This window comes from Spinacia oleracea, chromosome 4 (assembly GCF_020520425.1).
Source record: "Spinacia oleracea cultivar Varoflay chromosome 4, BTI_SOV_V1, whole genome shotgun sequence".
Lineage (NCBI taxonomy): Eukaryota > Viridiplantae > Streptophyta > Magnoliopsida > Caryophyllales > Amaranthaceae > Spinacia > Spinacia oleracea.
This window is the reverse complement of record NC_079490.1, coordinates 90,925,973-90,941,036: the sequence shown is the minus strand read 5'-3', so window position 1 is coordinate 90,941,036 and position 15,064 is coordinate 90,925,973. Positions and strand designations below refer to the sequence as shown.

The following is a 15,064-nucleotide window of genomic DNA, read 5'->3' as shown; positions in this document are numbered from 1 at the left end:
CGGAAATATTGTCAGAATCGGAAATATTATCGGAATCGGAAAATAATTCCGGAAACGGAATTATTAAATATTTGTTCGAAACGGAAATTGATTCCGGAATCGGAAATATTGAATATTGTTCGTATCGGAAATGAATTCCGGAATCGGGAAATTAATCGAAAGCGTATCGTACGAATTAGCATCGGACGAGGCCTGCCAGACGAAGGCCCATCACGAAGCCGGGCCATCGCCCAGCAAGCCAGCGCGCCACAAACGCACCAGCCAAGGCTGCGCCAGGCCCACCGCAAGGCAGGCCCAGCGCGCGCCAAGGCTACGGCAGCGTGTGGGCTTGCGGCAGTGGGCTGCGAGCTCATGGGCTGCGCGCGCGCGCATGGCGTCACTCGTGGGCTGCTGTGCGTGCGTGTGTGTTTGCTACTCGAATCCTGAAGCTACCGGGATTTGTCATATGATTAAATCCAATCCTAAAAGATTTAGTTTATTTAATTAGAGTCCTAGTAGGATTATAATTAAATAAATTAGTATCCTAATAGGATTCCAAATCCTTTTTCATAACTCTATAAATAGGTGCCTAGGGTCACATATTTACATAGAACATTCAAGTATTCAAAGTGAGTTTTTGAGAGCAAAATTCAATTACACAATTGCCTATAAAGTGCCAAAAATAATAGTACCTTAAGGGCGATTCTAGTTGGTCAATCTTAAGGCGGATCCGGACGTGCTGTGGACTATCTACGGAGGGACGACACTTGGAGTCCTAAAGACTTGTTCTTGTTCGGTTCGGGCGCAGCTAGGGAAGGCACGCAACAAAGAGTATGCATCTAAACTATGCTAAATGATTATGTGTAAATAATATGTTTTCCTGGCTTTATGGTTTTTCCGCATGATTTATGAATTGTCATATGTATCATAACCTAACAAAAGCTGGTTGAATACAAAGCTGGTTAGGCTGACATGGTTCAAAAGTACTATGGGGATATAGAACAACGGTTAGAGAGGCAACAGGAGAGAGCTCTTTTCGTCTATGTTTCGGATCAGAATCAGTAATCCCGGCAGAGATGGGTTTACCAACTTTCAGGATCCAACATTATGAGGAGGGTCGGAATGACCGACTATTGAGTCAAGAACTAGACTTCCTCCCAACGATCAGACTCAGAGCAGAAATCAGGTCGGCAACATACAAACAGCGCATCATTAAGGCCTATAACAAAAGGGTAAAACACAAGCAGCTGGGGGTAGGAGATCTTGTGCTACACAGAACTACAACTACCGGTAAGGCCAAGATATAGGGAAAGTTGACCCTAAAGTGGGAAGGGCCATACCAGATATGGGAAGAAATTGTGCCAGGGGCATTCAGGCTAATGGACATGGGAGGAGTTGCACTCAAGAACTCCTAGAATCTAGTGTCCTTACAAAATTCTATGTTTGAAACACTAAATGTAATCCGAACAATCAAGGGCCGATAGATCCAGGCCGATTATGGCCCATGAAATGAAAACAAGAAGTATGAATTCTAAGTAAAACGGATTCAAACACTAAAAGTAGGTCGGTAAGTGTAGACACCTAACTCGTGTCTCCTCTGACGGGATTATGACGATACTATTATCCTATCTAGGTGGTTGGTACAACTCCGTGCGGAAGTCGCAATTGCTAAAATGCATTCCAAAATCCAAAATCCTATTCCCGAGCCCGTTCCCATTAAGTAGTCGTTTTGCGTTCGGATCTCAAATGCAATAATACAATTTCAATTCCGCAATTTCAATAACGCATTTCAATATCGCAACTTTCAATATCGCATTTTGATATTGCACCTTTCAATATCGCATTTCAATATTGCACCTTTATTCTTGCAATTTGAATTCCTCACTTTTTACTCACCTTATTTTAGGTGATGTGGTTTTGTACGCACTTTCAATAATTCCTTTACTTATTGTGATGATGCTTTACTTGTTTATTGCTTTTATCACCTCACATGCTAAATTCAACAATATACAAAAGGTCACATCACGCTTAACGAAGATAATTCTTGGACAAACCGGCCTTAGGTTCCTTTAATTAACTTTAAGGAAAAGTGATCACATACAAGTAGCAATTTCCATGTACTAAATGCATGTTCAAACCAACTTAGTGTCATGATTAGGGTTATCCAAAAACAATCTTTGTCTTGCACTCGAACGTATTTCTAAAGCTCGCAAAATAAGCATCTCGTTCCCTTGCTCAGATCTCACCCATGCGTTTCTAAGATTCAATGCCTTATCCACAAAGAGTCAACTTTGCTCTTTCCAAATCGGACCCTTAAAAATTGATTGGTGGCGACTCCTTCGAAATTCAAAGTCTTCCAAAACCCCTTAGGGAGAAAAAAACGTGAAAAACCCCCCCTACAATTCTGGCGACTCCGCTAGGGAGTTCTAACTTTCAATTCGATTATACGAGCAAAATTTGAGCCACTGCCACGCTCAAGTTCTGGATGCCAGTAGTAGCGCTGGGAGCAGGCCCCTGCGCCAGACGCTGCTTTTTGCATTCAACACAGTGGCTTCCAGTGGCTGGTTGCCCATGCTGCCTAAGTTTTCGAGTGGGAGTTCAGTTCAGATTTTGAATTTCGAAGAACGCTCCCAAACCTTGAGAACGAATGCCGAAAAACGAGCTTTTCAAATACTCTTTCCGTCCCCGATTAGTTGTTACAATGCTAAATTAGGAATGACCCCACAATTATTATATTGTCTCTCTTTTCCCACTCAATATTTTTTGTCCCCACACCCTATCTCATTCAATTGAAAAAATACCCCACTAAATCCTATCAGATCTACTTTTTCAATAAAATAATAATTAATAACCACACTATTACTTATCGCATTAAACCGTGTGCCCAAGATAGTGTAACGACTATTCTGGGACGGAGGGAGTAAAATATTCGAGTACAATTTTCAATTTCTAGGCATGACATACATGTTTTCGAAAACCATATTTGTGCAAAACGAATTTCTACCTTGCCCAATACGAATGTGTTCTACATTCGGGTTAGCCCCGGGGGCAACGAAATGGTGATTCTCCATAAGGTTCCTGACCAAAGTGTATGACCGTTTCCCCGCCTAACGAAACTTGACATTTGATTGACATTCCCGATGTCAAGTATGGAGGTCGTCCGCCAACCAACACCTCCCCCTTGAGGAGGTGAAGCAGTTGTTGTCGGATCTGCCTCTTAGTCAAGCACCCTTTCGACACCCAAAAATGTCGACCACTTGCATCATACAAAAATTAGACCGACCTTAGGTTGAGAACTTTGCATGTCGCATTCATATACATGTTAGTGTGACAACGTGATATTGTGCATTATGTGGGCGTCTTTGCACGCGTGAATGGCTAACCTCGAGTTCTATCTTTGCCAAAACCATTAGCCTCCAACTAGGAAACCTAACCCCTAGGAGAATCATTCAAACCTCATGCATCTAAAATCGCCGATTTAGGGTCTTTTAGGAGTGCCACTCCACTTGATTCAAAACCCCTACACATGCCTCACGCGCAAATGCCAAATTCAAATTCCAATCCAACAGCGTCATAATGCCGGATTTTCAAGTCCAAATTCCAATTCAAAATTCAAATTCCAATCCAACAACGTCATAATGCCGGATTTTCAAGTCCTATTTCCAAAATTCCAAATTCAAAATTCCAATCCAACGGCGTCATGATGCCGGATTTTCCAATCCCAAATTCCAATTCCAAATTCAAGAATCCAATCCAACGGCGTCATAACGCCGGATTTTCAAGTCCAATTTCCAATTTCAAATTTCCAAATCCAACGGCGGCATAATGCCGAATTTCCAATTCAATCATTCAAACCTCCAATTCCATATTCAAAACTTCAAGTTCAAATTTCCAAACTCATAACGGCATAATGCTGAGTTTTCTATTCAATCTTTCAAACCTCAAGCTTGAATCTCCAAATCCATGTTCTTTAATTCAATCTTTCAAGTTTCAAATTCTATGTTCAAAACCTCAAGTTCAATTTTCCAAATCCATGAGGGCATGATGAGCGACATTCATGTCGCTCCTAGCTTAGGATTTCGTGTTAGTTTATTATGATTTTTCGTAGTTTTTATAGTTTTTTATAGCATTTTATGTTTTCTTTCCATCTTGTGCATTATAGGTGAATCTTGTGAAAAATGATGGAAAACCAAATAGATTGGAGCAAAAACAGAGTTGTGCGACCGAACATGGTCATGTGCGCCCGAACAGTGAAGAAGAGGTGGACTCAAGGGAGATGCAGCTCTGTGCGATCGAACGACTATTTTTGTTCGATCGCACAGAAGATCCCTTGTGCGGTCGTGCTCTGTACCACGATCGCACAAAATGGAATTCAGAGGCAGAATGTCCCCAGTTTTGATGTTCAACCGCACAAAATTATCACTCGCCCGCACAAAGATTTGTGCGCCCACACAAAATGGCTGTGCGACCACACTGGAGATTTTGGGAAAATTAGCTAAGTCAGGTCTCTTCGATCGCACAGAAATTCTGTGCGGTCGAACATGACGAAGGAAGTTGGTCTTCACTCTATTTGCTCGCACAAAAGTTATGTGTTCCCACACAAGTTCTCTTTGTTCGATCGCTCAGAGGGTCTGTGCGACCGAACGTCGACGCGGGCTGGCTTAATTTGAATTTCGAGCTTCTATTTGGGGAAACATATAAATAGCTTTTTCTATTTTTTTTCAAATAAAAATTCATTTTAGAGTTTCCAAATTAGTTTTCAGAATATTAGAGAGAGAATTCTTAGTTTTTCAAGCTTTGGATTAGGAGAGAGAAACTACCATTGGAGGAAGCTTCAACTTGTAATTCTCTTTCAACTCTTTGATTCTTATTGGAATTTCAATTCAATCTTTTATGCTTTGTTATTCTTCTTGAATTTCTTGATTGTTCAATTACTTGATGATAGTTTTTGTTGATTCTAATTTTCTATTGATTCCCAATTGAATTCTTAGTTTCTAGATTCTTTAATTCAACTTTTCAATTCAATGTCTACTTGCTTTGAATCCTTGATTTCCTTAGTTAAAACCATGAGTAGTGAGTAGTTTCTAGTTAGGGATAGGAGTGGAAGTAGGGCTAAATTGGGGGAAATTGAAGGATGATTGTTGATTATTGATGTGAATTTGATTTGATGATAGGATTTCCATGACTAATGAATTAGTAGTTGCAAATGCTAGTTTAATTAGGATTGATTGGAGTGCTTCATCTTGATTTGGCAAGAGATTGTGAATCTCTATGATGCATGTGAAAAGTAGGTCTCAATTGCAAGTTGTCTAGTCCTAGGATCATGCGAGAGATTTTCCTAGACTAGAGGACTTAGCGCCCTCTATCCGAGAGGTAGCGAGCTCGTCAATAGTAGCTTTTCTCCTATATGTTAAGTCATTGCATCGTAATTGTGTGATTAGCCTTTTTCCTTCCCCGATTACCCTAGTCTATCCCCAATTCCCTAACGCTTCCCTTTATTTGCAAAAACTTGTTTGATAGCTTAGAATTGTAGTCGATAATTCAAATTCAAACTCCGTCCTAAACTAGATTAACAATTGAACTCACTTCACTCCGTTTCCTTGGGACGATCCCTATGCTTGCCGCTATAGTCAATATAGCCGGTTAGTTAGGTGTTTACAAATTTTGTTTTATAAAGGTGTATTCATTCAACGACGGAAAATACCTCTATCAAAATGGCGCCGTTGCCGGGGAACGGTTGTTGTTTTTGAGTTAAGTTGAGTCTAGTTTAACCATAGAAAATCCAAAAATATTTCATTCTTGCTTTAGTTTTTCCTTTGCATTGCTCACGGTTTGTTTGAGTTTTGTATGCAGGATAGGGGTCGAACTCGCCATAGGCCTCTCTACCCTCTCGACCTAGAGTTAGAGAGGACTTTGCGAAGCTTGAGGCGTATCCGGACCCGTTCGTCGAGCTACAATAGATTCGAACCTTTGAGTGAAGCTACGGAACGTGAGTCAACAAGTCCAACCATTGAGAGAATGGCTCTTCCGGTTAAGAACCTTGGAATTCTGGGAGCCTTTAAGGCGACTTGTGGCATTCAAGCCCCGACTACCAATGCAAACAATTTTGAAATAAAGCCCTTAATTTGGTGCAAAGTCATCCATTTTGCGGAAAGAGTAGCGAATCACCGCATGAACACTTGAAACAATTTGAGCACTATTGTGATACCATTAAGCACAATGGAATGACTTCAGATTACATAAGGTTGACTCTATTCCGCTTCTCCCTCTTGGGGCGTGCTAGTGATTGTATTGACAAGGAGGTCAAGCCAAACTCACTTCGGACATGGAATGAAGTGATAAGTGCGTTCTTGAGCAAGTTCTAGTCGCACGGGAAGACGGGAGAGTATCGTCATAAGATCCAATCATTTGAGCAAAAGCGGGATGAGTCTCTATTTGAGGCTTGGGATCGGTTCAAGGAATATCAAAGGGATTCCTAAATGGCTCCTCCTACAAACATTCTACTTGGGATTGAGCCCTACCTCCAAAACAAGTCTTGATGCGGGGGCGGGTGGTCCTATAATGAACAAGATGGAGGACCAAATAGAAGTGATCATAGAGGATGTCGTGCAAAACTACCAAGCATGGCATGTTGGAACAAGGAGCTATGATGGCAAGAGCAAAGGTGAGGATGGTAAGGGGTCAATCTATGCAATTGAGCAAGCGCGCATCATTGGGAAGCTTAGCTCAAGGTTAGGAAAGCTTGAGAGCACTCCAAGTCAACCTCCATCACCATCAACAATTCCTCCACCATCGACTACTCTTCTCACTAAGGGGACACTACAACAAAAACATTAATTAACAGCGCCTAATTAATAGCGTTTATTTAAAAGCGCTATCATTTGTATAAAACAACATCGCTTTATTTTATATCGTTGTTAAAATATACAATATTCATTTCCACCTTCATATAATACAACGTTTTTCTTTAAACGCTGTGATTTGATAGCTATACTAAGTTTAACTATTAAAAAATAAAAAGAAAAGAATACGTGAATATATGTTTTGATTTTATATATGTAGTTACTTACTTAAAATAAAAAAAATAAAAAGAATTTGGAGTAATGTTTTGACACCTGCCCGCCAAAAACACAATCAATGAAGCCAAGCCCTTAAACGTCAGCAGTTCAACACCGGCTAAATCTCCCACGTTCTCCATCTGCCTTCCTTCTCCCACCACGACTTCCATAGTTAACGATATTCAAGAGTTCAATCCCAATCACTAGTAGAAAAACCCCCTTTTGCAGCCCCCTTGTTGCAGCGTACAAAGATTAATACGCTTCAACAACCTGTAGGTCAACGCGGGTCAAACCCTTTAAAGGGTTATTGCAGCATACAAATTAATTGCCCCCTGCAAAAGAGTTTGTTGCAGCGTACATAGTAAAAGCCCCCTGCAATAGACCTTTCATTTTGCAGCGTACATAGTAAAAGCCCCCTGCAATAGCCCGGGTAAAAAATTAGTTTGCTGCAATATTGGTTTTTCTTTTCTTTCCTCTCTATCCTCCTCTCTATCCTTTTCTTTCCTCCTACGAAATTCACTGACGAGTCCCTCCTCCTACGAACTTCCTCAGTCCCTCCTCCTCCTACGAACTTCGTTTCTTCATGATTTCCTCTCTCCTTCCTGCAGTTATGCTCTCAACCTCTCACCATATGTACTAGGTAAGTTCTTCAAATTTTACATCTTCTTTTTCTCTGTAGAATTTGAATTTATACAAGTTGTTCCATTATTGGCTTAGTGACTAAAAATTTTCGATGAATTTAATTGTATATTAGGGTTTTCTTTTCTATAATTTGGGGCTGAATTTGATTTTTAGAATTTTCGATTTTGTTAGGGTTTTTGGTGTTTCAGATTCGCTTCTCTCAATTTCTGCATTGTCTAGGGTCTTGGTATTTTAAATTCGAATTTTAGGGGTTTTAGTTGTTTCAAATTCCTACCTTCTGTCAATTTACGAATTTTCTAAGTCTAGGTACTTTTAGGGGTTTTTGGTGTTCAGATTTTATCTTCTTTTGATATCTGAAAATTCTTTTCCTGCTCTTAAGATTCGCAGCAACCTGAAGATTCATGATATCTGGTCGAGGATTGGATTCTCTAGCAAGATGTAGATGGTAGGCTCAGTATGTTGTTGAAATGGCTGCGAATACTCAGTATGTTCAGTATGCTGTGGGGTTATTCTTGGGTTATTTTGCGTTTGTGATCATGGTAGAAAACTTACAAGTTAGAGTATCTAGTTTTGATGAATCAGTAGGGATTACTGGATTAGTATCAGCCATATTTGTTTTGGTTCTGAATTTCTTTGCTTTTCCACTCTCTCCCCTTCAGAGTTTTCTTGTATGGAAGCTAGAGCAGTTGTGTTACAAAGTATTTTAGCACTATCAACACCTCTGCCATGGTCATATATATTGTTCATTATATTGAGGGAAATTATATTCAAAATGCTGGAATATTCCCGTTTTTATTGGGTTCTCAGGCATTTCCCCCCTTTTTTGCATATGTTTCTGGGATTTTTCTTAGGTTGATTTGCTTTTGTTGAATTTTCTCTCTAGGATCTGAATTGGTTACCCAACAGTAATAAATAGTTTCTCTGGGATCTGCTGGTATTTTGGTTTGGTTTTCTCATTCAAGATGTATCATTGTAATTGTTTCATGTTTGGCTGTAGTAGATGTTCGAAATCCCATATGTTTTACATGATTGCACTAGCAAATTTTGGAACGAAATAGAATGTTCTCCAAATGTATATATATTAGGAATTCCATTTATTGATACAATAATTGTTTGTTCCTTTCAAGGTTGGTTTTCCTGGAAAAATATTCATTCAATTGAGAAACAAACACTGTGTTCTTCTTCAATGGGAAGGTGGAAAATCGGACTCCATATCTCTTCAAGGAGATACAGACTTGGATCATGAAGAGGTTTCATGCCAATCCAAGCACAAACATTGAACTGAAATATCTGTCAGAGCTGTCTATTGGGGAATCAGAACTTTCATCCCTTTTCTTAGGAATCAGAACTTCAGTTAAGGTTATTTATCTATCAGGAAACCTTTCTTTCTGAAACTTTCATTAATTTAATCTTTGAACTTGCAGAGTGATCATCTAAACCTGGTCATCGTACACTTGAAGGATTTGAGCTCATTGTGTTCTGTACTTTAAGGAAACTGTTAGAGAACTTCATCCAAGTTTGTCGTAGTCTGAAGAATCACATAGCATAATTACTGATACACTTAAGCAGCTGGAGTCTGCTGTCAGATTGCGAGAGCTTAAGCTTCAGAGATGCAGAAGGTATGGAAAATGTTTTTTTTTGCAATTGTTTCTTGTTATTTTTATATCTTAGTTACTCATCCCTCTTTGCTCCACCCAGACCCAGGAGCAACAAAATCGCGCTAAAACCAGCATACTGAAACCTCTTTTCCACACAACTTCAACAATGTCAGCAGCAGTGGAGCAAACTCCGCAACCCTTCATTCTTCGCCTTCAACAATCCCTCGTCTCCTGCTCCAAGGTCCCCTCCCGCATTTCTTTCAAACTTCTAAAATTTATGATCAAATTTATGCAAATGACTGAATAAAACTCTTTCAACAATGTTTACTATGTACACTTTACTGAGTTTTTGTTGCAGGCAGTTGAAGCTGGTGATTTTCGTCAATCGGAATAAGTAATTTCTGGGATTGTTGAGTTTCTCAGCTCAATTTCTGATGCTGCTGTTTCAGATTTTGACGATAAAGAAACCCAGAACAATTCAATCGTTGTTCTCTCTCATATTCACTCTTTCCTTTGAAACCCTTCTCTTGATCAGGTATTTATCTCACTATATTCTCTCTAGTTTGGGGTTTTTAGGGTTGTTTGTGAATTTGTGTGAATAGGGTTTTGTGTAATTTTGAAGATTGAAGCACCCAATTTTGTTGTGGGTTTGTTTTTTGGATTTTGATGGGTTTGGTCAATGGTGCTAAAGAAAACAACCATTTTATAAATTACAACTAGCTTCATGTGTGAGAAGTGAAACATTGTTAGAAGTGTTGGGGTTATGCATCATCTATGGCAACTACATTAGGGGGTGGATTGAGTAGCCATGCCCTAGATGTTTCGGGTTAGGGCACCGTCTAGTGCAATACACCCACTGCTGCTGCTGTACCTGCTATGCAACTCACAGCAAAACACAACACAATGATAGAGGAAAGATTGTAACTTTGATAGATAGAGTGTAAGTTTACAATTACAGCTCTGAGAACATTCGAGAGGTTCTCCACTCTCCCACCAATCTACTTAATAAATCTCAAGATGTTTTTTTCCAGCCTCTCTTCCCTTCCCTTTTAATTACAAAAACTCTCACAATAAATTTAACTGTGTGGCTTCTGATGGTTTCTAACAGGCTATTGTCGATGCCCTTTCATTTGAGTTGCCCAAAGCTATTTCCAAGTTTGCAGGAGTGTCCGAGAGGTGCCGTGGGATCGTTAAAAATATTTTTGATCATTTCTTGACAAAATGTAGCATATTTTGGAATTAGTATGTGTTTAAAATTATCCAACCCCAGGCTAAAATGACATTTTCGCTCCCAACTTTGAACTTAAGAACCTAATAGCTCATTTTAAACTTATTATATGATAAATATGCTTAGTTTTAAGTTTCTAAGACTTATTCTAATCTATTTATGCACATTTAATACTTGTTTTATCGTTGTAGGTCATATTTAGGATAAAATAAGGCATTTTCGCTCCCAACTTTAAAATAAAGAACCTAAGGACTTATTTTAAACTTATTACATGTTTAATATGCTTAGTTTTAAGTTTCTAAGACTTATTCTAACTACTTATACACATTTAAGGCTTGTTTGGTCGTTATAGGACATATTTAGGCTAAAATGACATTTTCGCTCCCAACTATGAACCAAAGAACCTAAGGACTCATTTTAAACTTACTAAATGTTTTATATGCTTATTTTTAACTTTCTAGTACTCATTCCAATCCATTTATGCACACTTAAGGCTCATTGTGTCGTTATAGGTCATATTTAGGCTAAAATGACATTTTCGCTCCCAACTTTGAACTTAAGAACCTAATGACTCATTTTAAACTTATTATGTGATAAATATGCTTAGTTTAAGTTTCTAAGACTTATTCTAATCTATTTATGCACATTTAATGTTTGTTTTATCGTTATAGGTCATATTTAGGCTAAAATGAGGCATTTGCGCTCCTAACTTTGAACTAAAGAACCTAAGGACTCATTTTAAACTTATTACATGATTAATATGCTTATTTTTAAGTTTCTAAGACTTATTCTAACTACTTATACACATTTAAGGCTTGTTTGGACGTTATAGGACATATTTAGGCTAAAATAACATTTTCGCTCCAAACTATGAACTAAAGAACCTAAGGACTCATTTTAAACTTACTAAATGTTTTATATGCTTAGTTTTGACTTTCTAGAACTCATTCCAATCCATTTATGCATATTTAAGGCTCATTGTGTCGTTATAGGTCATATTTAGGCTAAAGTGCCATTTTCGCTCCCAACTTTGAACTTAAGAACCTAATGACTCATTTTAAACTTATTATATGATTAATATGCTTAGTTTTAAGTTTCTAAGACTTATTCTAATCTGTTTATGCACATTTAATGCTTGTTTGATAGTTATAGGTCATATTTAGGCTAAAATGAGGCATTTTCGCTCCTAACTTTAAAATAAAGAACCTAAGCACTCATTTTAAACTTAATACATGTTTAATATGCATAATTTTAACTTTATAAGACTTGTTCCAATCTATTTATGCACCTTTAAGGCTCATTAGGTCGTTGTAGGTCATATTTAGGCTAAAATGACATTTTCGCTCCCAACTATGAACTAAAGAACCTAAGGACTCATTTTAAACCTACTAAATGTTTTATATTCTAGTTTTAACTTTCTAGGACTTATTCCAATCCATTTATGCCCATTTAAGGCTCATTGTGTCGTTTTAGGTCATATTTAGGCTAAAATGACATTTTCGCTCCCAACTTTGAACTTAAGAACCTAAGGACTCATTTTTAAATTATTATATGATTAATAAGCTTAGTTTTGAGTTTCTAGGACTTATTCTAATCTACTTATACCCATTTAATGCTTGTTTGATCGTTATAGGTCATATCTAGGCTAAAATAAGGCATTTTCGCTCCCAACTTTAAAATAAAGAACCTAAGGACTTATTTAAAACTTATTACATGTTTAATATGCATAATTTTAACGATCTAAGACTCGTTCCAATCTATTTATGCACCTATAGGGTCATTGGGTCGTTATAGGTCATATTTAGGCTAAAATGACATTTTCGCTCCCAACTTTGAACTAAAGAACCTAAGGACTCATTTTAGACTATTAGGACATTGTCATTAGTTTCTTGAATGTTAAAATGTGATATTTAATTTGTATTTAATCTAATGTTTAATTTAAATTTCTGTTTTTGTAAAGGTCTACACTCCGAGGATTGCGCCTTATGCGAGGAATTTGATGTGGTTCGTGAGCAATGGGCTAAGTTTTTTACCAGCAAGTATTTATTATTGGCTTTAGCGCGCTTGATCGAGTTGGTTTAGTTGTTATAGAATAAATTGTATATTAAAATGTATGTTTATGTTGAAATTGGAACATATATTTAAATTTAATATGTGCACTTTGGTTTTGGGATATATAGTATACAAAACTCCAGTTGTTGTTTTTATATTTGTTATACAGGTTGCGTTATTATATTATTGTTTTGACAGGTTTCTATATTTGTTGCAAGGCACTCTAGGTATCCCTAAACAAAATTAGAATTTTCCCGCCAAAAGTGCTTTGTTGCAGCGTACATATATATTGTACGCTGCAACAAGGGAAAAAAAATTCGCAAAATTCCAGACTTGTTGCAGCGTACAAATAAATGTACGCTGCAAAAAGTTGAGTCTTTTGCAGCGTACATATATATGTACGCTGCAACAAGTCCAAATTTTTGCCAATTTTTTGGCACTTGTTGCAGCGTACATACATATGTACGCTGCAAAAAACCCCTTTTAGCAGCGAACATTGTACGCTGCAACAAGTTCAGACTTGTTGCAGGCCCCCCAGTTGCAGCATACGATGTACGCTGCAACAGGGGTCTAAAAGCCCGCTGCAATAAGGGTTTTTTCTACTAGTGAATCCAAGTTGACTCAAACCAGAATTTCACAAATCCGAAATTACAGAGTTCCCTTCAATCCAAATCCAGATATTTTCGTATTATGCTTCTTCACCGGCGAACGTTTCTCGGCGGTGATTATTATCCGGCAAACATACTTCCCGGCTGAGTGTGGTTGAAATATCAATTGTAAGTTTCATCTAAATTATCGATTTAATTGGTATTTCAGGACTTTCAATTGAAAATTTGCTAGTTTTATAGAAATTTGATACGCTTGTGTATTACCTAGTTATACTGGATGTTGGGGGTTATTAGAGGTTTCTTATTCTGTAAATTTTAGACGTCCTATTTTAGGAATTAGGAGTTACAGGTCGTTGTTCTTCTTTTTGATTTTCTTTTTGATTCTCATGGTCTTCATCTGCAGTTGGAACATAATTTGATATTTAATGGTTGCTGGAAGTTAATTGTCATTAATATTGGCGTTTTCTGAAGTTATTTTTCTTGAATCTTTCTTGTTTTATGATAGGATAATTGGATGTATGAGTAGTTCAGTAGTGGTTGTTTTTTCGTTTCGTGTGTGTAGTTTTAATGGACCATTGAATGTATGAGGTTGGGTCTGTTGAGGGTTTGCTGGACTTGGGTCTGTTGTCCTCCTGCAGTTTTCTGCATAAACATATTAAATAAAATAGAGGGTCAGGTCAGGTGATATGTGCTACCTCCATGATGGAACCATCAGCAGCTTGTTGTTGCGAAGGAACAAGTTCGACTATGTGGTCGGTTACCGATAAGAGCCAATCGACTTCTTTTCTCCACCTCGCTTTTATATCCGAGGACATTGGCTCTAATTTCTAAGAGTCTCCAAATATAGAAGTTGCGCCATTAATTATCATAGGAAAATATTTAGAACTGATTCACCATTTCCCATAATATTCGGCCAAAATCAAGGGAAAGAGATGAACTTGAAAGATTAGTGATGTCATTTGACAAAGCCAGAGATGATGAAACACCTTTGCCACCACCTGACATAGTGACATGTCTTCACCCAACAACAACTTTGCAAATCTTTCTTTCATCAAATCAACATCCGTGCGTAAAACCCACAACATCACTAACCATTATAATTTGACAAATAATTCATCTGAAAACAACTGATATGGTATACAGATTCTTACCTGAGGACATCTTGCAGACCAACATAATCTGCAGATTGCTGCAAAACAAGTGGACAACAACTCCAACAGAAAAAACCATTTGCTTCTTCAGCCAACAAACCAAGTCACAACTTATACAAACTGCAGTCAGTACTCAGTATTCTTTGTAACCAAACAGGTCAGCTCCAAACAGTCGGCAGAAAAAGCCACCAGCAGTCAAATTTTGCCACATCCAGCCCATACAGATGTAAGCCAGTACTCTGTAGCAAGTTCTTCTCCTTGCTTAGGTTTGGTTCCTCATCATCAATGGCCATGCCTCACAGCGTGTTTTATAATCTCATGTTTATTTGGCTTTATCCTCTAATAGGTTCCTTGACCACGAACTGATAACTTTAATTACTTCTCTCATTTTTTTAAGTGGCCAGGGAGATTTGTTTATAATATTCTGTAAAAACTCTTAGATGGTATGACAAAACAATTTCATTGTTTTGGCATCTTAAGCCTAACTGATATGTGTTAAAGACTTATTGTTTTTTGCTGCTCAATGTGATATGTGGGTCACTGTAGTCCTTCCCTCCCTAGTCAGCATCAGTTAAGTTAAGTGTATCATATTCTTGGTAGTTATAATTATATTTTCTTGCTTTGATTGAATGCTATGGAAAACTGATTAATAGTCAGTGTAGTGTATCATAATATTGGGAAGTTATAATTATATCATCTTGGTTTGATTGAATGCTATGGAAACTGGTGAATTGTGATTGCATTATCA

The 15,064-nt window shown here is 37.8% G+C and overlaps 2 long non-coding RNA genes across 3 annotated transcripts; both read left to right on the top strand.

Annotated features, from left to right (window-relative positions):
• Window positions 1–7,566: 7,566 nt before the first annotated feature.
• On the top strand, window positions 7,567–8,947 carry LOC130459486 (uncharacterized). Of its 2 annotated transcripts, none has more exons than XR_008918900.1 (3): window positions 7,567–7,677; window positions 8,059–8,163; window positions 8,807–8,947. It is a non-coding gene; the product is annotated as an uncharacterized lncRNA (long non-coding RNA). The 2 variants fall into 2 exon arrangements; XR_008918901.1 differs by having other exon boundaries at window positions 8,059–8,124; window positions 8,807–8,942.
• A 439-nt stretch (window positions 8,948–9,386) lies between these two features.
• On the top strand, window positions 9,387–12,618 carry LOC130459829 (uncharacterized). Its single transcript, XR_008919485.1, has 3 exons — window positions 9,387–9,518; window positions 9,636–9,812; window positions 12,466–12,618. It is a non-coding gene; the product is annotated as an uncharacterized lncRNA (long non-coding RNA).
• The last annotated feature ends 2,446 nt before the right edge of the window (window positions 12,619–15,064 follow it).